General features: G+C 43.3%; 1 long non-coding RNA gene across 2 annotated transcripts in view; it reads right to left on the minus strand.

The window, feature by feature from the left end:
* Positions 1-3,761: 3,761 nt before the first annotated feature.
* LOC125923650 (uncharacterized) overlaps positions 3,762-25,729 on the minus strand; it is a 63,736-nt gene continuing 41,768 nt past the window's right edge. The window contains exon 3 of one of the 2 annotated variants that reach the window (XR_007458113.1): positions 3,762-4,940. This is a non-coding gene — a long non-coding RNA (uncharacterized LOC125923650). Of the gene's footprint in view, positions 4,941-18,424; positions 20,690-25,729 lie in introns of those variants that run through there. The other variant, XR_007458114.1, reaches the window with a different exon arrangement.

Genomic DNA, 25,729 nt, shown 5'->3' on the forward strand with positions numbered 1-25,729 from the left:
GTGACAATGTTGCAGAACCTCACCTGGTAGGAGCCACGTTTCAGTATTTGCTAATTCAGTGCTAATGGGCTGTGAACAGCGGGAAGAAGTGGTTGTGTAGACACAGGCCACACCACCGTGCTGGGCAGATAGCCTGCAGCTGGCAGCTCCCTCAGGATCCGCCTCAGCTGCCAGGAGCCAGCCGCTGCCCAAGGTCACGCTCTTTCCCCACCAGCCCAAGTTTGGTGGGGGTATAGAGGCTCCCACCTTCCCGGACCCTCTAACAGGCAACACCTGCCCCAGCTCCCCACCACCCCCCCGCCCCGGCCCCCCGTGCATTGCACGAGGCCTCTCCCCCTGCCCCCCCCTTTTTCTCCCCCCCCCCCCCCCCCGGCGTTCACAGGCTTTGATTCCTAACATCTCCCAGCCCAACCTTCATCATCAGCTGTAGGTCCCGAGGAGCCCAACCTGCGCTTCCAGTTCACAAATCCAAGCCGAGAAACGCTCTGCTGGGATCATGCCTTCTTCCTCTCCTGCCCTCCAGGACACCAGCCTACTTGCTCTTCCCTTTCCGGTTCCTGACTCTTGGGCCATATCCAGACTCAGACCGGCCCAAGTCCACTGTTTACAGCCATGAAGTCGGGGTCCTGCTGGAAGGCATGCATGTGGATGGAGCTCCAGCCCCCAAACCAAGGGTCCTGGGGAGGGCAGCTTTGTTTGGGAGAAGGGGAACCTGTTCCTAACAGGCTCCCAGGGGGCGTGGGGCTGACAGTGGCCAAGGCTGCCCCCCACCCCCTTACCCCCAGGTTCTAGACCTGCCTCACCCCCCTCCCCTTCTCTGAAGTGAAGCAGCATCGTGCCTCAGCATCTGCCATTCTTTGGATTTCTTACCTGACCCCAACCTCTAATCCCATCCTCCTCCTCCAAGGAGATCTGATGAGCTGAATTCAAAAACACTTCCATTTCTAAGCCCCCTGAAAGCTTCTCCCTTTCAGATGCAGTGTCCATGCGAGAAAGCACGTAGGACAGCTCACCGTTTTGTGGCCTCCCAGCCTCTCTAAGCCATATATGCGTGTTCAGTAGGCTGCGATACGGTGTAATATCGCACCGGATGTACTTCAAATACCTGAGAGAAATTTACGAGAACAAGAGCCAGTGTTCACTGGGACTCACTACACGTCCAACACTCTGCCGCGGGCTTTGTGTGTTTTTATCTCCTTGAATCCTTCTAACGGCCCTAAGAGGTTGGCATTGATATTCCCATTTAACAAGGCTTGGAGAGGTTACATAATTTGCCTTGCACCTGGGAATTGGCAGCCCAGCGTTTCAGACATGCTTTCGTCTGAGTTCAGAGCTTCTTAGAGAAGCTCTCTCAGGTGCAACGTCAGAGAAGATTCGGCTCATCTGAGGCAAAGCCTCCTGCTGACAGAGACGGCAGACAGACGGCCCCTCCCCCTGCCATGAGGGGAGAATGATGCTCTCTTCTTACCTTGAAAGACTTTAACTCAAGCCTCAAATCGAACCAGGATGAAGATCTGAGCATTTGAGCTTGGCTGACTTCATTTTAACCGTGTGCCTCATAATTCATCATCGTCCAAAGATCATTTCCTCTGCACCTGCATCCAGAATGTATCCAGGGCCAAGTATTTTAAGGAAGAATTACTCAGCCCCTCTGTTTTGCTTCTTCTCAACCCGTACGGCCACTTCCAAACTGGATCCCAGTTTGTGGATAGCAAGACCTCTCAGAGTGAAGAGGGTGGAAACAAGGAGAAAAGAGGCTGGTGACTCCTGGCCTTTTGGCGGCTCGAAATTTCCAGGTAGGAGGTGAAACAGATAGTCGAAATGAGGTTGAAGACTGAACGGTGGATTTCAGCTATAATTTATGTCACTTCTTCTGGGGGGAAGAACATGAAAATCGACAGCCTTCGACAGATTTGTTTGGATATTTTGGCACTCCTCGGATAGTCTTCAGAAATAAGTGAATCTCATCCCCAGATTCTTAGGGTTATGAACCTTGCTATGGAGACATAGTGACGAGCAAGATGACTCTTCTTTTATGTTTCTTCCAGATTCATCAAGGAGACTGGTTTCTTGGGGCGCCTGGGTGGCTCCATCAGTTAAGCGTCCGACTTCGGATCAGGTCATGATCTCACGGTTTGTGAGTTCGAGCCCCTCATCCGGCTCTGGGCTGACAGCTCAAAGCCTGGAGCCTGCTTGGGATTCTGTGTCTCCCTCTCTCTCTGCCCCTCCCCCACTTGTGCTCTGTCCCTCTCTGTCTCTCAAAACTGAATAAACGTTAAAAAAAAAAAAAGGCCAGTTTCTTTTGGTGAATAATCTATTAGCCCACCAATTAAAGACCCAAGGAGGTGTGTTATGGCATGCCAAGCTTCAACCAGACACCCCAAACTATTTGCCCATCTGGAAGTTGGGCTGGGAGCTCTGGGGTTACTCTCCTCAAAGGCCCTGGGACTCCTGGGACCCCTGGGGCCCTACCTGTCCAGCCACCACTCACTGATACTCAGCTCACTGATGGGCTATGCTGCATTTCACAGACCCATTTCACCCAAGACCAGCCCCTAGGGAAGTGCCTTACTGCTCAAGCATTTTTTTTTTTTTTTTGCCATGTACTTTTTCCTGTTTATGAGACTGGAAAGGCCAGCAAAATCAGAACTCATCCATAAGGATTCTGGCAGTGGAGCCTGGAGGTTTAAGATAACCAGCTTTCTAGTCAAATTGCTCTGGATCATAATCCTACTCTATTGCTCATTAGCTGTCTGAACTTGGACAAGTTGCTTGGCTTCTCTAAAGCCCCCATTCTTCATCTGCAAAGTGGATATAATTGCATATGTGAGGGTGAAGTGAAATTATGAATGGAAAGCACTTCAACATAGAAACACACTGGGTATTAGAAGAGAAATTCAAATTATCCTCAAGAATTCTCATCTAGAATCTTAAAAGTATTAAGTGAAAGAAGCCAGACACAAAAGGCCACGTGTTGCATGATGCCATTTACAAGCAATGTCAAGAACAGGCAAATGTGTAGAGACAGAAAGTAAATTAGTGACTGCCCAGGGCTGAAGGGTTGGAGGAGTGGGGGTGGGTTCGGTGGGTACAGGGTTTCTTTTGGGGTAATAAAAATGTTCTGGAAATAGATAATAGTGACGGTTGTGGAAATTTGTGAATATACTAACACTTGCTGAGTTGTACACTTTAAAGGGATGAATTTTAAGTATGTAAATTATATGTCAAGGGTAGTTAAACTTTTTATAAAGAACTATATTATGAGCTAAAACCATGGATTTTGAAGCTAATTTGTTTCATGAACTCTCCCTCCCTCTCCAGCACTGGAAGTAAAATGGACTGTCATCTCACCGGAAGGCTGTGCTCCTTCTAGATAAGTCATTTGTTCTATGATGACTGCACAATAAATGTTGACCCACTGCAATTTTGGCATTTGTGAGGATCGGTAACACACAGTTCTCTTGGCGTTCTGTGAGACACTGCTGAGCAGCCTGGATTTGTGGGCACGAAGAGCCAACCTACCACCTTAGATTGGGAGATTCTCTGTAGCTCAGTTCATCTGGGAGATATTCCAGGTGGCAAATAAGATTTTTTTCCATCCATCTGGGATGGAAAAACAGAGGCAGGAAACAGAAATGAAAGTCTATTGGATTAACTGTAACTATTTTGATGTGTTATGGTCACTGGTTCTAACTGTAAATGTGTGTGTGTGTGTGTGTGTGTGTGTGTGTGTGTGTGTGTTGGGCAGTGGGGTAGGGGAGGACTTTGCCCAAAAGGAAAGAGGGAAGGAGTTTTGGATGAGTCAGTGCCTATTGCAAAACTGGAGTGGATTAATTCTGGAATTTCATTGAGTACATTCAATGCTTCCAAAGTATAATTTAAAAAATACACAGTGTTTTCAGATTCACGTCTCAGACAGGGCTGTCAGCGCTGCTTAGGGACAATTTCTTTTGGCATAAATAAGGTTACAAGGTTTCGATAAAAATTATTTCTTTACTGTTTGGAAAGTCTGAATAGATTTGTGGTCTTTCATTTTGCTTTAAAATGTGATTAAATATGCTTTAAAAATCAAAGACTTCTGTCTGGTTTTTGAATTTCTTCCAGATTTATAGCTGGTTAATATTATATATGTCATGCTGGGTTTTTGGTTTTTTTTTTTGGTTCAATAATGTCAACTGAGATTCTTTCAAAGAAAAAAAAAAGATTTGCAAAAGAGAAGGAATCATTTTTTATACCACATTAAGACATTAAGGAATTTACCAAAATCTATCAGGGACATTTAATTTTTTTTTGAAGATTTATTTATTTTTGAGACAGAGAGAGCGCAAGCAGGGGAGGGGCAGAGAGGGGGATAGACAGAAGATCCAAAGCAGGCGCTGTGCTGTTAGCAGTGGGCTCGATAAGGGGCTCGAACTCACGAGCTGTGAGATCATGACCTGAGCCAAAGTTCACACTCAACCGACTGAGCCACCCAGGTGCCCCAGGGACATTTAATTTTTAAAATCTTTTCCTAAAACTTCTAGATGGAGTATATAGCCAGCGGGAGAAGCAGAGAGAGAGAGAGAGAGATCTCAGGGCAGGAAGAGAATCAAAGTGAAGATAAACTTAAATAGGTTCTTCATGCCAGTTCTGGACTGGCATAGACGCTCCTTTATTACTTTTGTTTTTTACTGAGAATATACTGTCTATTGCGATTTTACTGAAACACACTCTGGGCTTTGTAGTAACAATTTAAAAGACCTTTAGGGTCTCTTAGCTCCAGCTGCTGTAACAAAACACCATAAACTTAAACAACACTCTAAGAGTGGTTTAAACAACAGAAATGTATTTCTCACAGTTCTGGATGCTGGGAAATCCAAGTTCAAGGTGCTGGCAGGTAGGTTCCTCATGAAAGCCCTCTTCCTGGTTGGCAGACGGCCATGTTCTCATTGTATCCCCACCTAATGGAGAGAGGAAAAACACTCAGGTTTCCTCCTTTTCTTATAAGGGCACTAATGCCATCATGGGAGCTCTCCCTTGTAACTTCATCAGAACCTAATTACCTCCCAAAAGGCCCACGTCCAAACAACATCACATTGGCGTTTAAGGCTTCAACACATGAATTTGGGGGGAACACGATAGCATGGAGAAGGAAAAATACTCCCACATGCATGACCTGAATATTCAACAGGCAGCAAATGACAACAGCTATCACCTATTGGCCAGGTACTATGTCTGGGTGCTCTCCTGGGGATTTTACTTATTCTCCACAAAACCCAGTGAGGTCTTTATGATCAGGCCCTTTTATAAATGAAGTAACTGAGGGTCTGGAGGTTACAAAATGGATCCACAGTCAAGCCATATGGGCATCATCTGTCCAAAATTTGAGCCAAATCTGTTTGGTTCAGGTTTTTGATTGCCAAAAAGACCTGACATATGAACTTGCAATCTTAGAAGTAGGTTAACACTGTGTTTCCGGAATCTGCAACTACCTGGTTTCCATTTTTTTGAGCGATGGTCTCCCTTTCACAGCTCCGTAAAGCTCCTTCTTCTTCTTTTTTTATGTTTATTTATTTTGAGAGAGAGAGCACAAGTGGAGAAGGGACAGAGAGAGAGAGAGAGGAAGAGAGAATCCCAGCAGGCTCCATGCTGTCAGCACAGTGCCCAGTAGGAGGCTCGGGCTCAGGAACTGTGAGATCATGAGCTAAAATCAAGAGTCAGATGCTTAACCCACTGAGCCACCCAGGTGTCCTGAAACAGCTCCTTCTATTGCCTGCCACTCATGAGTGATGTGGTTGCCCGAGCCAGAAACCTGGAAGTTAAGTAAGGTGCTTCCCTCTCCTCAGCCAGCACATCAATAAATTGAGTTCAGGAGTTCTACGCCTTCTATCTGCTTGCAATCTACCTTCTTTAGCTGACGCTACATCTGTTACTGTGGTTCAGAAATCACCATTTCGTTGGAAATACTTACAACAGCCTCCTAACTGCCATCCCTGACTCAAGTCTTCTCACCTCTAATCCATGCTTCCCGAGAATGTTTTCACTCCCCAGAGTAATTTTTCAAAAATTGTGAATCCAATCTTGTTCAGCTACTATTAAAAACACTCACTCTCTTTTCATTGCTTCAGGAAGAAGTTCACATTTCTTAGTGTTCCTTAGAATGACCTCACTTTTTTGCTTTATCTTTCCAGCTTCATTTAGTATATAATAACCTCCTAGATTAGGATTATATTTGGTTGCAAGTGACAGAAAACTAAAACTAACAGTGGTATATACTATAAAAAGCTGATTGTTTCCTCCCTTTCCATGTGACAGGTATGTTTTTCCAATTATCCAAAAACCCAAGTTCTTTCTTTCTTTTTTTAAGTTTTTTTTATGTTTATTTATTTTTGAGAGAGAGAGAGAGACAGAGTGTGAGTGGGGAAGGGCAGAGAGAGAGGGAGACACGGAATCCAAGCAGGCTCCAGGCTCTGAGCTGTCAGCACAGAGCCTGACACGTGGCTTGAACTCATGAACCACAAGATCGTGACCTGAGCTGAAGTGGGATGCTTAACCAACTGAACCACCCAGGCACCCCAACCCAAGTTCTTTCTATATCACTGTTCCACTTTCTTGATCATGTAGCTTCCACATTACTGGCCAATATGGCTAATTGCGGTCCAGCTCTCAGATCCACATTTTAGCCCACGAGGAGGAAGAAAGACCAAAGACGGCCTTGCCCTTGCCTTGATCATCCCTTCCAAGAAGTTCCACTTGGGAACTTCCATTTAGGTCTCACATAACTTTGTCACATGGCCACATTTGCTGCAAAAGAAATCGGGAAATGTAGTTATTGTTTTCGGTAGTCATTTATACAGGCAAAAAAAAAAAAGACTCTGATTTTTTTTTTTAATTTTTTTTTTAACGTTTTATTTATTTTTGAGACAGAGAGAGACAGAGCATGAACGGGGGAGGGGCAGAGACAAAGGGAGACACAGAATCGGAAGCAGGCTCCAGGCTCTGAGCTGTCAGCACAGAGCCCGACGCGGGGCTCGAACTCACGGACCGCGAGATCGTGACCTGAGCTGAAGTCGGACGCTTAACCGACTGAGCCACCCAGGCGCCCCGACTCTGATATTTTTAGTCTCATGTATTTGCAGTGGTCTTTGTAGAAAGTGTCCTTTCTGCCCTTGGTGTGCCCCTCACCCACACATGAGTGACTGACTAGCACTCAAGTTCCAGGCTTTGGTGGTTTTTTTTTTTTTTTTCAATCAACCATCCTAGTTAGCTTAAATGTAGAAACACAACCGTAAATGTCTGCGCATGTGGACATGGTTATAATTATGCACAGGAAGCATGCATTGCAACCCAACTGCTGATACAGAGGCCTCGTAGAAGAGGTGATATTTGAACTGAGAGCAGAATGAGGAGAAGGAGCTAGTCAAGCAAAAATCAGAGGGACGGGTCTTCTAGGCAGAAACTGCAGCTAGGACAAAGGCCTTGCGTTGAGGCAAGAAGGGCCTTGGCATCCTCAAGAAGAGGACGCCCTGTGGCTGGAGGGCGACACGTAGAGAGTGAGTGGGAAGAGCTGTCAGGGCAGCAATGGTAGGAACAGACCACATGCCGGATGAAGGTGGAACAGCATGGAGGTCACAAGTGTGGGCTCTGGAGCAGACCACTTGGACGGCCCATCATTCTACCACTTACTAGCTGGGAGATTTGGAGAAGCTACTTAATCCTTCTGTGCCTTAGCTCTCCTGTCTTTAAAATGGTTATAGAACAGAATCTTTACAGAGTGGCTGTCAGCGTCCAATGAGCTAACATTGTGGAAGGCACTCAGAACAGTGCCTGAAACACTGTGGACTCTTGTCTTTCCAGTATCTGCCACCCAAACCCAGGCTCCTGCTACTCTCTCGCTCTCTAATTCAGTGAGTTGTTTTCTCAGTTAAAATTAGGTTTGACTAATTCTATACATTATACAGACCTGGTATCTATACCAGGTTTAACATAGGAAACTTACTTTGCTTTCAAGTAGAAATCCTGAGGTAGACAAGTCCAGGCTGAGATATCAGAGACCCTACCCCTTCCATCTGTCTTCTCCATCATCTTTGACTCTGGCTTCAGATAGTTCCTTGGGCTTCAGATGTCATCATGTCCATATCCCAGAAAGATAAAAGGTAGAAGGAAGAAAGGGCAAAAATGGCATACTCCTTGTTAGAAACTATTCCTGAAGCCCTATCCAATAGCCTGCTGTCATTTCATTGGCCAGAATTATCCATATGGCCACATCGAGCTGGAAGAGAGCTTTGTGAAGGTTTTTTTTTCCATCTTGGTACATTGCTTGGGGTTCAGTGACTATGAAAGAATCCTACTGGGAGAGGCCATCTTCTTTCTCATTGCCCAGACTCTAATCCAGACCCTCATTCTTTATCTCTTAGGCCACTTCTCATTGGCTCTCTGCCTAAAAGTTCCAATTTTCAATCCATTTTACACATGAGCAGTCTTTATGGGCTTCCATTTGCTTGAAACAGAGCCCACATACTAGTAATTCCCAAGCCGAATCCAGCCTACAGTCACATTCTGATTGACCTTTACGGTACTTGCAAAACTTAATGAAATACTTACCAAGGAATTGAACTACTTACCAAAATTTACCAAACCAAAAGTTTCTCTAAAATCCTGAGTTTCTTTCTTTTGATAGCAGAGGTTCTGAATAGCAGTAATTTGCTGTGGTTGAGTAATCACTCACTGCTTTGGATAGAGTCTGGGATTTCCAGTTTCCCCAATCCCAGTTCTTCCTCTTGCCTGTTCCCAGACCACACTCAGACCGCGTCCCTAATTTACATTTTCTGACTATCCCCTGGAAGCATCTGAGTTTATGGATCTTGACCAAAAGAGTGAAAGCTAAAACTTGTCTTTTGTTCAAGACCCTTCCATAATCTGGCCCTACCTCACGCTTTCAGCAATTCTCTTCATGTGCTCTGTGCTCCAAACACTCCCCACATGGCACCTCCGACTATAAGCTCCATGAAGGCAGAGACCATGTCTGTTTTGCTCACCAGTGTATTCCCAGCACTCATAATGGTGCCTAGCTCGTAAGGAATGCCCAATCATTAATTGTTCAGTTAATCAATACTTGTCTTTTGTCATCTCCCTGTTTATGCTCATGGTCCCACTCCCTAAAATGGCCTTCTCTCATATCCACATGATAGGGGCTTAACCATCCTTCAGAGTCAAAAGAAGCCTCCTTTGTATCTATAAAGAACTTATCAAACTCAACACTCAAAAAACAAATAATCCAGTGAAGAAATGGGCAAAAGACATGAATAGACACTTCTCCAAAGAAGACCTCCAGATGGCTAACCAACACATGAAAAAATGCTCAACATCACTCATCATCAGGGAAATACAAATCAAAAGCACAATGAGATATCACCTTACACCTGTCAGAATGGCTAAAATTAACAACTCAGGCAACAACAGATGTTGGCGAGGATGTGGAAACAGAGGATCTCTTTTGCACTGCTGGTGGGAATGCAAACTGGTGCAGCCACTCTGGGAAACAGTATGGAGGTTCCTCAAAAAATTAAAAATAGAACTACCCTATGACTCGGCAATTGCACTACTAGGTATTTATCCAATGGATACAAGTATGCTGTTTCGAAGGGACACATGCACCCCCAGGTTTATAGCAGCACTATCAACAATAGCCAAAGTATGGAAAGAGCCCAAACGTCCATCAATGGATGAATGGATAAAGAAGACGTGTTATATATATACAATGGAATATTACTCGGCAATCAAAAAGAATGGAATCTTGCCATTTGCAACTATGTGGATGGAACTAGAAGGTGTTATGCTAAGTGAAATTAGTCAGAGAAAGACAAAAATCATGACTTCACTCATAGGAGGACTTTAAGAGACAAAACAGATGAATGTAAGGGAAGGGAAACAAAAATCATATAAAAACAGGGAGGGGGACAAAACATGAGAGACTCTTAAATATGGAGAACAAACAGAGGGTTACTGGAGGAGTTGTGGGAGGGGGGATGGGCTAAATGGGTAAGGGGAATTAAGGATTCTACTCAAATCATTGTTGCACTATATGCTAACTAATTTGGATGTTAAATAAACAAAGAAACAAGCATCAAAAAAAAGAAAATAATAAAAATATTTTACATAGCAGCACCATTAAAAAAAAAAAAAAGGAAGCCTCCTTCGTGAGCCTCCCCTGACACACTTGTTGGAAGTAACTTCTCTGAACTCCTACAAGATCCTAGTGCTTTTAGGAATCATGGAGCTCCCAGGACATATACCAAAGCACCCAAGGCTTCCACACTCTGGAAGGAAACCAGGTTGGAGAAGACTCAATGGGCCTGGGAAGTTATATGCCAAATTTGTCTGGTGACTAGATTTGGAATGAAGAGAAAAAGAAGATAGGGGGCTACTGAAGCAGTCGAAGCAAGACATAATGGTAACTTGGGCTTGGGGGTTGGCAGAAAGGATGAAAGAAGTGAAGGGATCTGAGAGATTATCAGCACATTAGAATATCAGGATTTGACGGTCTAATGGAAAAGATAGTAAAGTCAAAGGAAAGAGTGGGTTTCAAAGGTGACTGATTGCTGGCTCATGTAAGAAATGAATAAAGCTATCATTCCCTGAAAAATAAAATACTTAGAGAGAACCAGCCCATAGGGTCTAGTTTGGGCCTTGCTGATTTTGAAGATCTTTGAGACATTCACTATAAGATGTCAAGTAAGGAGTTAGGTATATGGGTTTAGAGGTCAGAAAAGCATTCTGGGCTAAGGATATAAATTTGGAAATTATCAGAATTACCAGTTGTTGAAAACTCTGGATGTGGTTATGGCTGCTAATGGCCAAATGAGGTAGTATAGAGGAAGAGAATAGGGTTCATGGCCAAGTCTTGGGAAGCCAACACATTACACCCAGGAAGAAGAAATTGAGCCTACAAAGGAGATAGAGGGGGGTTGTCCAAAGACCTAGGAGCAAATCAGATAAGGATTGCATTGGAAAGCCAAGGAACAAGATGGAAGGAGTGATACGTTAGTGAAAGGAGAAGAAAGAAGAGAACTGAGAAACGCTCATTAATGTAGCATTGTGTATGCCATGGGTCACTTCTGAAGGAGCCATTTGGAAGAGTGCTGGCCTGGTGGGAGGAAGCCTGCTGAAGAGCGTTGGTTGGGAGATGAGGCAAGGGAGACAGTGAGCACAGCTCTGGCCCCCTGGGCCGATGCTGGATTATGTGATGTGGGCGTCAAGGACATCCTTGGGATATGACTAAAAATATCTAATGGATCTAGCAATATGGAGGCCATGGGTGTCCATAGAGAAAGGCAGGCATTGTGGGGGAGTATTAGGGTTGGGAGGGAGCGTTGAGGATTGGAAGAGAAGGAAATGGAGACTGAAAATGATGTGGCCTCATAATAAAACTGACTTCACCCTCCTTTGTCTCTCTGTCTCTACCTGCCTAAGTGCTTAACAAGAACCTCATTTACCCCTCTGCTTCCCCAGCAGATGGAACCACAGATGGTAGGGCGGAAGAGGAGATACAAAATATGGAAAAGTGTCTCAGCCCTTTCTTGTAGCCCAAAGATAGCTAGTGCGTTGGATTCTTTTGATAGAGACCATACATACTATATTGGGTTTCCTCACTTATAGGTGTGCTTCAATGATTTTAATATCAAACCCAAGATCCACTGCTGATTGAGAGTTAAAAAAAAAAAAATCTCCTCTCCAGTCGGGGATATCCCTGTGTGGTTTCTAAGAAGGTTGAGGAGTTTCAGAAGCGAAGGTGCTGTCAATCATAAAGAGAAAACAAATCCCTGTGCAATCCAGGAGGGACCAAGAGCATAGCACGCGGCTGGGCTTCCGGATTCTGCCCATCAGAAGTGAGAAAGAGACAACTCCTGAACCTTCCCACGCACTCGTAATGTTAGAGGACAGGGTATTCAGGTTACACAGATGGTGGTGAGGTGCAAAAAAAGTAAATGTTGACAACTGGATTTCTTTCACATCAAAGACATTTAACCTAATCTCTAATGATTAAGTACCTAACCCTACTTTCAAAACTCCATTGAATTTTAGGCAACTAGATCTTTATAGCAAAAGATGAAAAAGAAAGGAAATATTTCATTGATCATCGGGGCTTTAGAGAGACCGTGCAATTGAATTTCATCATTTCTCTGGACCAGTAACTGTCCAGTAGCAATATAAGGTGAACCACAGATGTAAATTTAAATTTTATTGTAGCCATGTCATAAAATTGAAAAGAAACAGGTGAGATTTTTTTTAAGAATCTATTTTGTTTATCCTAATCTATGTAAAATATTATCATTTAAATATGCATTCAATATACACATGAATTCATGGAATATTTTACGTTCTTTATTTTTATAATTTTTTTAATGTTTATTCATTTTTGAGAGAGAGAGAGAGAGAGCACAAGTGGGAAGGGGCAAAGAGAGAGGGAGACACAGAATCCAAAGCAGACTCCAGGCTCTGAGCTGTCAGCACAGAGCCCAATGCGGGGCTCGAGCTCATGAGCCATGAGATTATGACATGAGCTAAAGGCGGACACTTAACCGACTGAGCCACCCCGGTGCCCAAACGTTCTTTAGTTCGTACTAAGTCTTTGAAACCTGGTACATATTTAACACTTACAGCACATCCCAATTTCTGGCTAGCCACATTTCAAGTGCTCAGTAGCCACGTGTGACTAGTGGTTCCTTCTTGGACAACCCGACTTTAAACAATCATCAAAGAATCACGTACAAAATAATCCATCTAATTAAAATATGGGGAACTCCTATTTACTGAGCACCTATTACGTGACAGCCATCGGGCTGACAATTTTACATATGTCGTGTCATTTACTTCTCACTATAATTCTGCCACATAGATATCATTCTCCTCTTTTTATGGAGAGGGAAACTAAGGCTCGGAGCCATTAGAATGCGTTCCACTAAGTGTCAGGATCAGGTTTTAAACTCAATCCTGTGCTTGTCTTAAGATACGACAATTAGCCATAGAAATAGTCAATTACAATCATCATGTCTTGGATATATATCGCGATGTTCACTCAAGACATGTTCACAGTAAGAACAGCTATCAGGCCACAAAATAATAATAACTTAGGAGAGCAACAAGAAAGGAAAGGGATACCCCATCAAATCCCAATTCTTGTTAAATAACAGACGTTCACTTATCTGAGTGCAAATTTTATCGAGCACCTTCCTTGTTTTTGTTTTAAGATTTTATTTGGGGGTGCCTGGGTGGCTCAGTCGGTTGAGCGGCCGGCTTCGGCTCAGGTCATGATTCCACGGTTTGTGAGTTCAAGCCCCCCTGTCGGGCTCTGTGCTGACAGCTCAGAGCCTGGAGCCTGCTTCGGATTTTGTGTCTCCCTCTGTCTCTGCCCCTCCCTCACTCATGCCCTGTCTCTCTCTCTCTGTCAAAAATAAACATTAAAAAAATTAAAAAAAAAGATTTTATGTGTGTGTGTGTGAGTTTTTAAGTGTATTTATTTATTTTTGAGAGAGAGAGTGTGTGTGTGAGGGAAGGGCAGAGAGAGAGGGAGAGAATGCCAAGCAGGCTCCCCACTGTCAGCACAGAGCCCAACACGGGGCTTGATATCACGAACTGTGAGATCACGACCTGAGCAGAAATCATGAGTCGACGCTTAACCAACTGAGCCATCCAGGCACCCCCTTAAGATTTTATTTTTAAGTAATCGCTACACCCAATGTGGGGCTCGAACTTACAACCCCGAGTTCAAGAGTCACCAACTGAGACCGTCAGGCACCCTAAGCACCTTTCTTGTGTGACAAGCACTATGGAGAAGAAAAGTACACAAAATTACCTGACCCAACTCACCTCTGCGTGCTCTGCCCTCTTCACTTTCTCTCACAGGAAATTTCCTATTTCCTTACATGCCTTTTTCTGACTCACACTTGTGCATCTCCTGTTTCCTCTGGTGGAAGACTCTCCCTTCTTTAATCTGAGCCATTAACTCCTTCTTACCCCTCAAGACCTGGCTCTAACATCACTTCCTACAGGAAGCCCTCTCCGACACTACAGACAGAGTAGATCATTTTGCCCTTCGTGGGTTCACAGCATCTTTCTGTCGGAGCACTTACTACACATTTGTTTCTGAGTCATGTCCCAGAAGTTTCTGGAAGCAAGGAGAATGATGGATTCAGCCCTTGTTGGGTACGTGTCTCACTCAGCTATCCGCTAGGGTCTCCCAGTCCCTACACTCTATGTCAGATTGAATCAAGTCCCAGCTCTATAGATGAGGGAAACCTAAAGCACTTTCTCAGGATTCTCTAAATTGGGGGAGAAGTTCTTACAGTCTTATGATTCATTCTGTTTGTACGTCCTGACTTTGTCCAAACTTGCTCTGTTCTATGGTAGCTATTTCTTCAATTCTTCTCTGGTGTCAGCCCCCATACAACATACAGCTTCTCCCTTACTCTCTCCCCACCCCAAAAGCAACCATGTAAACCATATAAACAGAGCATTTTACTAACGACCAAATGATCACAGAGAGGGGTGAAGTGGCCAATACGACAGAACGAAACACGTAAAATCATGTATTAGGTCTTTCTACATCCCTGCTGTGCACACCCCCTCCACCAGACATATTACATTCCCACTCCCCCAAAACTTCCCAGCTCCTCTCTCCAATCTTTTCTCTGCCACCCGCTGTGCTTCCCGCTCCATCTTTTTTAGGAGCCCAAACACAAAATTCCTCTCATGTTCTCATGCAGAATGGTGCATCCTTTCCTTTCTGCTTGGGCTCCTTCAAATACCTATGTACTGGCCATTCTGCAACCCACACACTAAGCAAGGTATTTTTTCCCAAGCAAAGGCAGTTTCCCTGTTGAGAAAAATCTCAGACACCAGTTAAGGGAATAATAACTTCTGCCTAGAGAAAGTGCAGGCAAACTTTTTCTGTAAAGGTCTACATGGCAAATAATCTTGACTTCGTAGGCTGTAGGATCTCTGCCAAAATTACTCAGTTCTGCCACTGTAGCACAAAAGCAGCCACTATATAAATGAATGAGTTTAGCTACGTTCCAATAAAACTATTTATAAGAACTGGGAAGGGGGCAGGATTGGTCCCCAGGCCACAGTTTGCCCATGGGCAGGATTTGACTCCTAGATGATAGTTCCTGATCCCTCGTCTACAGAATGAATGAACAACCTCTAGCCTTCTAGAACTTCCAATTTAGTCTGGGAAACAGGACAGAAACATGAATAGATTCCTAATACTTTTAAGAGATAGTAAACGAGGAGCACCTGGGTGGCTCAGTTAGTTAAGGGTCCAACTTTGGCTCAGGTCATGATCTCACCATTGGTGAGTTCGGGCCCCGCATCAGGCTCTGCGCTGAAAGCTCAGAGCCTGGAACCTGCTTCGGATTCTGTCTCCCTCTCTCTCTGCTCCTTCCCCGCTCATGCTCTGGGTCTCTGCCTCTCTCTCTCTCCCTCTCAAAAAATAAACATAAAAAAAAAAAGAAAAAAAAGAGAGAGATAGTAACTGATAAATTCCAGATGCATGATTTAGGTCATCCAAGTTGGCATTTTAATGGAATTTCTCAATGCAGTATTACACAAAGCACTGCTGATTTTGGGGTAGTGTTTGGAGAGGAAGAGCTCCTTTCAGGGAGGCTCATTTGCTATGAGAACAGTGGTCATTGGACACAGGTATCAACAATCTACAGCCCACAGGCCAAATTCGGCCCATCTACCACCTGTTTTTGTTAAAAAAAAGAGAAGAAAGAAAGAGAGAGAGAAAGAAGAAAGAAAGAAAGAAAGAAAGAAAGAAAGAAAGAAAGAAAAGAAAAAAGCTTAGGGTTACCCGGGTGGCTCAGCGGCTTGTGTCTGACTGTTGATTTGGGCTCAGGTCATGATCTTGCAGTTGATGGGATCAAGCCCTGTGTCAAGCTCTGCGTTAATGGTATGGGATTCTCTCTCTCTCTCTCCTTCTGCCCCACCCCTGCTCGCTTGCTTTCTCTCTCAAAATAAATACATGAAACTTAAAAAAAAAAAAAAAAAAAAAGTGTAATGGATAACCACGCCTGTTCATTTACGTTTTGTCTCTGGCTGCTTTCCCCTGGCATTCAAAGTTGTTTTGACAGGCTGTAGCCCACAAAGCCGAAAATATTTACTATCTGGCCCTTTACAGAAAAAGTTTGCTTTTTCTGATCTAGGACATTTGCAATGTGGGGTTGTAAAAGAGCATGGATTTTGGAGCCAAATAGTCTTAGATCCAAGCAGCAGACCTGTCACTTCCTAAGTGTGGCATCGGACTATTATTTCACCTCTGAGGCTAGTTTCCTCACCTAGAAAATGGGGTTGATGTGTATTTCCCCGAGCTGCTGTGGCTTTCCAGCAAGACCGCACGTAAAACAATACAGTGGTCAACACACACAAAAGTACTGTTTTCCTTTTTCCTCTCTTTCCCTCCACAGGACTGACTGTAAAATAATATCTCATTCACTTGGTTTGAAGTAATTCCCGAACAAAAGTGATCGCGCTTTGGATATTGTGTAGGCAGGCAGATAATCACACACAAAGGGGTCAGAGAGATTTTACAGTGAGCTCTGAGTGCCTTGTGAAATGTGCATGTTGTTTTGTTTGTATGTGGCATAAAACCAAGGCAAAGTGGCTTTTTAAAAAGGAATATTTATTGGTCCACATAACTAAAAATTGCTGGGTTGGATCTTTGTCCATGGTGGGTCCAGATACTAAAACATGTCATCGGGAATCTGTTCTGTCTGTCCTCCTCCTGGTAACACAATTTCAGTCTCAGGCTGAATCTCCCTGGACAATGGAAAATGCCCACATCGAGCAGCTACAGATTTATGGCTTAGCACAGGAGTCCACAACTACAGCCCCAGGGCCAACCTGCCCGAGGCTTGTTTTTGTGCAGCTTGGGAGCTCAGGAAAGTCTTTACATTTTTAAAGATTGCCAAAAACGCAAAGAAGGCTATGCGGCGGAGACATATGGCCGACAAAACCAAAAATAATTATTATCTGGTTTCACCACAGGAAGGACTATTCTTGTCCGTTGTTTCCAGTGAAAGACCCAAGACTGCCTTCCTAGGACCATCTTGTTTTCCTGCGCTGCCTTGTGGAAAGTTTTCTCATTTCTATCTGCGTCCGATGTCAGAGAGAGCTGGATCAAGGGCTCCACTGCTCTTCTCTTGAGCCCTTGAGTTTGTAACTTTGCTCATTTCTCAAAAGTTTATTTAACACCGTCTGCTGGTCATTCTGATGGTTTCTTTTTCTCTCATTACTTCCTTCTTACCTTTAATCGCTTGTAAGTTTCTTATTTTATAGTCTGTATATGGTATCTGAGTTTCAGAAAGATTTATATGTTCTATTCATATGCCTGCTGGCATTTGTTCATGTGTTTGGGGTTTTTCAAATGTTGGACTATGAATTCATCTTGTCGCATTTGATCCTCAGGAATCCTGGGGCTCCAGGATTGGGGGTGTCTCTCCAGTGAAGCTTTACCTCGGCTTTTGCCAGGAAATTTGGGAGCATGTAAGAACTATTTCTATGCTAATATAACATCCAGCAGTCCTCAATACTCTATAGCAAGGGCACCTTTGAATCCCAAAGCTAGTGAGGGCAGGTTTGAGTGTTCAAATCCACCCCAACCCTGCCAAAGCTCACTCCAAGAAACGCAAGCTCGCCTATCATTTCCTTTGGTCTTTTGGGGGTCTTTTTTTCTCTTACCCTTTTACTAAGGGTAGCAGCTTTATGTGGGATATCAATTTTTCCTTCTGTCCCAGAGTAACCATTAAATCCCAAGCTCGCTGGTTTCTGAGATCATCAAATATCCCCAGGCAGCCCCAGCTTTAGTGTGCAGATTGTACTCTGGTTTTTAGCTTCCATTTCATTTTTGGTTCCTGGGATTTCCTTTTCTTTCTTTTGAGCCCAGTTGGACATTTAAAGGGACGCTGGTTCTATTTTATACTGCATTTCCAGGTGTTTCATAGCGGGAGGGTTTTATGTAATGCAATCCACCACATTGCCAGAAATGGAAATCCCATTAGGCCTGTGAACCTGTGTGAGACTATGCCAGCATCATAAGCCACCTGCAGATATCTTTCTGTGCCAGCCACTTTTCTCACCTCGAATAGCACCCGGTGAGGTGCTCATGAGAGGTTCACTGGAGGTAATCACTTGAGTGAATTACCAGAGAGAACAGCAGAGCCTGCTGACAGTGTGTGTGTGTGTGTGTGTGTGTGTGTGTGTGTGTGTAAGTTACATTCAAGTTAGTTAACACAGAGTGTAGTCTTGGCTTCAGGAGTAGAACCCAGTGATTCATCTCTTACATATGACACCCAGTGCTCATCCCAACAAGTGCCCTCCTTAATGCTCATCGCCCATTTAACCCATCCCCCCACCCACCTCCCCTCCACAACCGTCAGCTTGTTTCCTGTATTTAAGAGTCTCTTATGGTTTGCCTCCCTCTCTGTTTTTATCTTATTTTTCCTTCCCTTCCCCTATGTTCATCTGTTGTGCTTCTCAAATCCCATATGAGTGAAATATATCTGTCTTTCTCTGCCTGACTTGTTTCACTTATCATACTACACTCTAGTTCCATCCACGTTGTTGCAAATGGCAAGATTTCATTCTTTTTGATTGCCAAGTAATATTCCATTGTGTATATATGGGTGTGTGTGTGTGCGTGTGTGTGTGTGTGTGTGTGTGTGACATCTTCTTTATCCATTCATCAGTCAATGGACATTTGGCGTCTTTCCATAACTTGGCTATTGTTGGTATGCTTCGAATAAGCATCTTTGTATCCTTTGGATAAATACTTAGTAGTGCAATTGCTGGGTCATGGGTTAGAATTTTTTATTTTTTTGAGGAAACTTGATACTGTTTTCCAGAGTGGCTGCACCAGTTTTCATGCCCACCAACAGTGCAAAAAGGTTCCCTTTTCTCTGCATCCTTGCCAACATCTGTTGTTTCCTGAGTTGTTACTTTTAGTCATTTGGACAGGTGTGAGGTGTTATCTCACTGTGGTTTTGACCTGTATTTCCCTGATGATGAGTGATGTTGAGCATCTTTTCATGTGTCTGTTAGCCATCTGGATGTCTTCTTTGGAAAAGTGTCTATTCATGTCTTCTGCCCATTTCTTCACTGGATTATTTGTTTTTTGGGTGTTGAGTTTGGTTAGCTCTTCATAGATTTTGGATAACATGACAGGGATGTCCACTCTCACCACTGTTGTTCAACATAGCACTGGAAGTCCTCAACCCAGCAATCACACAACAAAAAGAAATAAAAGGCATCCAAATCAGCAAGAAGTCAAACGTTTCACTCTTCACAGATATCAATATGTTTTATGCATCAGCACTCCCTATACTCATGTGTAAAGCATCAGCATTGTGTAGGGTTTAAGAGGACAAACTCTAGAATCAGACTGTCTAGATGTAAATCTGAGTTCTCCTTCTAAGATGAGTAGCCTTGGGCAAGTCGTTTAACCTCTCTCCACCTTCATTTCCCAGCATGTGAAGGACAAATAAGATAGAACCCACCTCGGGGGTTGCTAAGATCATTCAGTGACATGTTGTGTGCCAAGGGCCTGGCACGGGTTATGCTCTCCAACAAGGTGAGCCTTTGTTAGGTTAAGGGAGAGGCCTGCACTGGGGAAGAGATCTGTCTTCTCTGAGCTCTCACACACAAGATCAGTGATGGAGGGACAAGAGCTCATGGAAGAGACCTGCCCCTTCCCAGATGTGAAAAAGGGAGAAGCATAAAAAAAAAAGCCTGAGGTCATCACCTTTGTCACTGAAGACAATTTGACCCAATACTCAGGAAAAATACTTAAGATTGTAAGAAATGCTCTTTGAAAGTGTGGAATTGGACGAGGATGACCTAGTTTGTGTACGTTGATCTAAAAATGAAACTCCAGGGGAACCTGCATGGCTCAGTCGGTTGAGCGTCTGACTCTTGATTTCAGCGGAGGTTGTGATCCCAGTGTCATGGGATCGAGCCCCACATGGGGCTCTGTGCTGAGTGTAGAGCCTGCTTAAGATTCTCTATCTCTCCCTCTGCCTCTTTCCCCCACTCTTTCTCTCTTTCTCAAAATAAATAAGCAATAAAAATAAAACTCCACCAAAGGGTCTCAAGCGCTTTTCCAATCCCAGAGACGTCACCCTTCATTGTGGGGGCTGTGGGAAGAATGAACAAAGTGTGTCTGCCTTCAGCGCAGGCGGGGGTGGGGCTGGAGAGAGTCAGGGGTCTCCTGACCTTTGCCACTTTGGGTCGCTACACCACCCCTGTGCCCGCATCTGCTTCTTATCTAACCCCTTAAGCCATCAGGATGGAAGTACCACGCGAATTCCTTAGGAACATTTACTCTCGAGAGGAGAACAAAAGACCGTCAGAGACTCCTAAGCTTTTTTAAGAGAAATCGGAGCTGACGAAAATACAAACAAGTGCATAAAATATAAATGCGTTTCTGCGGTAGGCTAGAATCAGCATCGTTGGACAGGTTTTTCTTGAAGTATTTTGAAAGCATTTGGCTACAAGAACAGTTATTCATCCCAACCACGTTTCAAATGGGTCGTTTGCCAGTTCCACGCAGAAGTGTGTTGATTAGGAAGTGGTCCTCCAGTTGTTTCCTCCTGAGAAGCGGTCTGAACACTGGGAAAGGTGTTTCTCACTCAACGAGTGCTTATTCAGCAGCCTGAGAGGCAGAGAGAGGCAATAAATGGCCAGATATCAGCAACGCTCCTTTTAATTTTTTTTAAGATTGTGGGAGCAACTATCTATGAACTTGGAACAACATTTTGTCGAATTCAGTTAAATCCAGATTAAAAAAAAAAAAAAAACTTGCTACAAAGTTAACCCGTCAGTTTCACAGCGAAAATCACTTTTGCTGCCGGGCTTTGGGGTACAAATAGAAAATAATTCACACCAGTCTTTGTGATCCGTGTTGTTCCTATATAAGCGCATACATTTTTTCATTATTCTTTTTTGTTTTCAGTCTGCCAGTGTCTCTCCATTGTGACAATTTCAAGTGCCGTCCATTATGCCACCTGCTAAGCCGAGGTAGAATCTATAGGTTGAAGTTCAGGAAAGCACACTTCTCCTTCAGAGATCGACATACTTACAATTTCTGAGAGCTGTCCATCCCCTGAACAGCAGGCTTTGCCAAGAAATGAGTCATCTCACAGAGGGCCGCGGAAGCCATCACTGGGGATGTCGTTGGAGGGTTTCTGAATTGGGTGTGGGATTAAAACACAAGATCCTAGGTCTATTCCAACCTTATGATGTCATGATTTCAGGGTGCCTGGGTGGCTCAGTCGGTTGAGCGTCTGGCTCTTGGTTTGGGTTCAGGTCATGATCTCACGGTTCATGAATTCGAGTCCTGCATCGGGCTCTGTGCTGACAGTGCAGAGCCTGGTTGGGATTCTCTCTCTCCCTCTCTCTCTCCACCCCTACCCTGCTTTCCCAAACTCTCTCTCTCTCAAAAGAAATAAACTTAAAAAAAAAAATTCCATGATTTCACCTTTTAAAAATAGCATTTGCATAGTACTTCAAGGTTTTTAATGAACCTCACATGATCTCATTGATTTTTTTAAAATGAAGATCACTTTTTCCTGACTTTATAGAGAGCATAAATAACTATAAACAATATAAACTTTTGAAGGAAGATGAACAGAATGAAAACAAAAAGATTCTCCTCCCTAAAATATCTACAATATGAACATGGGGCACCTGGGTGGCTCAGTCGGTTAAGCGCCCAGCTCTTGGTTTTAGCTCCAGTCATGATCTCATGGTTCGTGAGTTTGGGGCCCATATCAGGCTCTGTGCTCTCTCCCTTTCTCTCTGTCCCGCCCCTGCTTGCTCTCTCTCTCCCTTTCTCTGTCTCTCTGTTTCAAAATAAATAAATAAACTTAAAAAAAGTTTTTAAATAAAATAAAATATAAACCGAAATAATGAAAACCAGGCAAAAAAGAAAGTCAGCAGTAGCAAGCAAACAAGGAAATGAGTACAGCCTAATGTCACATACTTCAAAAAGTGAAGGACAAGCAAGAAAGAGGAGATTTTCGAGCAGTGTAACTTCCAACTCTGTGCTCACCCTGGATCCTTGAATTATTAAAAATCTTAAGAATTTTCATCATAAGCTCTAAATCTAAGAAGCAAACTAGCAGAACATATTGTTTCCCCTGAGTGTTTTGAGGTATAGAACAGGTTAATAAGAACATGAACTCAATATACGGGGACCCAGAGAGAAAATGATGCAATGAGATAATGATCTAGGGGGAAAAAATGGAGATTTCAGTTCTATGGAAACAAAGCAAAAACCAAAACAACATTACCATGGCGCTAATAAATATATAAAAATAACAACAAGAACAAAAAGCCAAATAGACACAGCTCAAAGCACAATTACAGACACAGAAAGAAAAAAAAAAAAAACCCTTGAGATAAACATAGTGAATGCATGTGAAAGGCATAGGCAATTTGAGCCTTTTTGTTCCTAGAGAACCCACAAATAGGACCGACTAAATATACAAAGACATGAAACAAGCAAATTGCTCTGACAAATGAAAAAATGAATCTGCAGATTGAAAGAGCACGCCAAGACCCAGGAAGACAGATACTGAATGGTCAACACTGAGACATAGCCTTTTTCACTTGCTGAACTTCAAGGGCTTGAGAAAAAGAAAAGTCTCGTGGCATACTGACATAAAAAGTAAGGGAAGTCAATCAGATTGGCCTCTATCTGGTTAATCTATATTCCATGCCAGAATATAATGAAGCATCAGCTAGAATTGCCAAGAAAAGTGTGACTCAAGACAATTCCACCCATCCAAGAAAAGTTCCAGAATGAAGGCCAGAGACAAATATCCTGACACATGAAGGAACTCAGAGAATATGTACCCATGGGTCATCTTTGAAAAACATATTCATGGTCATGAAGCCCAGGCAATTTAGAGATGAGTCAAAGTGTTTGGGGAAGGACAGGCTGGGGTGAAAAGGAGTCATCATGAACATGCAATTCTTTTGAACGTAGAACCAATGATAGTAAGCGATTATAGGAGTAGTATTTCCACAACAGAATATTGTAAAAATAGTAATAGAGCCAACATGGGGAGGTGAGCGGCAACGAGATGGGAGGAAGCACATGTCTCAGGATTGACTCATCTTTCATATCCGTGAGTCATTCAATACTGCCTGAAATTGAAACCTGCAGCTAAAAAATGACTCCAACCTCTTAACATTTTTCATTGCTTTTCTTAACCTTCTTTCCCCAGGTGGGACTGTTAAGGAAATAATATCTCTTGTGGTAAAGATGCATTTAACTAAAGGTCAGCAATTCCTTGAGATTTACTTTAGCTTTATTCTTCTCATGCTAAATTCGAATGATATTAAATCTATTATGGCATTTTAAAATGGCGTGTATGATACCTATTTTTGTAAAAAATATTTCTACCTATGTCTGCTTCCCTTTCAATCTCTCTTTAGCCTACATTCCCCTTTCTACTCCTCTTCCTTCCACACAGTGCCTGGATTTTCATTCAGACATCCATTTCCCTGCAGGGCAACCTGTGTTCTCCAGGGGACTTGGAACCCAGCTCCAGCTCCAGCTCTGGGATGGGTGGTTGGTCCCAGGATAATCCCATTTCTCCTTATCCCACAGAACTTGGGGCAAAGGCAACCAGGCACAGAATCTGGCATGGGCTTGTCACCCAGCTAAGGCCAACGGAACTTGGCTTCCTAACTTTTTTTATAATTATTATTATTTTAATGTTTATTTATTTTTGAGAGACGGATCATGAGCGGGGAAGGGGCAGAGAGAGAGGGAGACACAGAATCTGAACAGGCTCCAGGCTCTGAGCTGTCAGCACAGAGCCCGACGCGGGGCTCGAACTCACGGACCGCGAGATCATGACCTGAGCCGAAGTCAGACGCTCAACCGACTGAGCCACCCAGGCTTCCCGAGGCTTCCTAGCTTTAAGAGAACACTCACCACAGAACACTCTCTCCCTCTGGACTTGGTGGTGGTAAGGTGAGAAGCCTGGTGCTGCTACAGCCATTTTTATCACAAGTAAAGCCATCCTGAGATTTATGTCCCCACCCACAGAGGGTAGAGTCACGGGGAAATGAAACAATGTCAGGCCACCTTGTCTCTGGATGTCAATTATGGAAATCCATACATTTTCATATGTGCTAAAACCAGTTAGAATCAGGTATATATATATATACATATATATGTATATATATACATGTATATATATGTATATATATATATACACACATATATATGTATATATACATGTATATATATGTATATATATACACATATATATACATATATATATGTATATGTATATATAATTTATTTATTTATTTATTTTGAGAGCAAGAGCAAGCACAAGTGGGGAAGGGGCAGAGAGAGAGGGAGACAGAGAGAATCCCAACCAGGCTCTGCACTGTCAGCACACAGAGCCTGATGCGGGGCTGGAACTCATGAACCTTGATCATGACCTGAGACGAAATCAGGAGTTGGATGCTTAATTGACTGAGCCACCCAGGTGCCCCTGAATTTTATATGTTTTTTGATGCTGAAAACATTGTAATTGATACATCTATTTAGAAAGTTGTGAAATACCATTCACCTAATGATATTCATTTGGAGTTATCATCAAAAATGTACATTTCTCGGGGCGCCTGGGTGGCGCAGTCGGTTAAGCGTCCGACTTCAGCCAGGTCACGATCTCGCGGTCCGTGAGTTCGAGCCCCGCATCAGGCTCTGGGCTGATGGCTCGGAGCCTGGAGCCTGTTTCTGATTCTGTGTCTCCCTCTCTCTCTGCCCCTCCCCCGTTCATGCTCTGTCTCTCTCTGTCCCAAAAATAAATAAAAAAAAAAAAATTAAAAAAAAAAATGTACATTTCTCCACTGTCGAAATACTTTATAATAAGTGCATCTCATTTGACAAACGTAAGAAGTCGTTCTGCTTGAATATGAAATCGCTGCCTATAAAAGCAATATATACGCATTGCAAAGCAAAAACAAAAACAAAAAACTCATCCAGACACTTTCTCTACCAGCTGCCCCAAATAGAATTAGAAAGAGAAAGAATGTTCTCTGATCAGAAAATATAATAAACATGATTTTAGAAATAGTTAACATATTTACTATGCTAAGAAGTTTACATGTAGTATCTCATTTAATTTTCACAACACATCTATAAAGCAGGTAACGTTAATGTCTCCATTTTATAGAGAAAGAAGTACCTTTTTCATCTCTCTGCAATTGCCTGAAATTCCTTTGAAAAGAGACAAAGTCTTCAAGGGTGTTTTAAAGATCAATGGTTTATACCATCCATATGGTGGAGAAAAATAATACGTGCATGTGAGTAATGTCACTCAAAATGGAAATAAAGGTAGTAGATCTGGTCCAGGTGTGGAAGCACGGGGATGAGAAGATTGAAAGTCTCTGGCCTTTTGGAAGTTGGGGGTGACTGGGCTTTCTCTATCTTGTAAAAATGAAGTCCCAGATGACTCTGAGAGCTGCCACCACCTAAAATTGGACCCCTGTCATTGTTAATAATCTACTCAGGAGTATAAGCTCCAGGAATGTGAGAGCTGAGTCTGTCTTTTTCAATGTGGTATGTATGCTCAGCATGCAACACAGTACCTGGTACATAGTGCTCAATGAAGGGAAGAAGGAAGGGGGGAAGGAAGGAAGGAAGGAAGGAAGGAAGGAAGGGAGG

The sequence above is a fragment of the Panthera uncia genome, chromosome B1, assembly GCF_023721935.1.
Source record: "Panthera uncia isolate 11264 chromosome B1, Puncia_PCG_1.0, whole genome shotgun sequence".
In the NCBI taxonomy this organism is placed as follows: domain Eukaryota; kingdom Metazoa; phylum Chordata; class Mammalia; order Carnivora; family Felidae; genus Panthera; species Panthera uncia.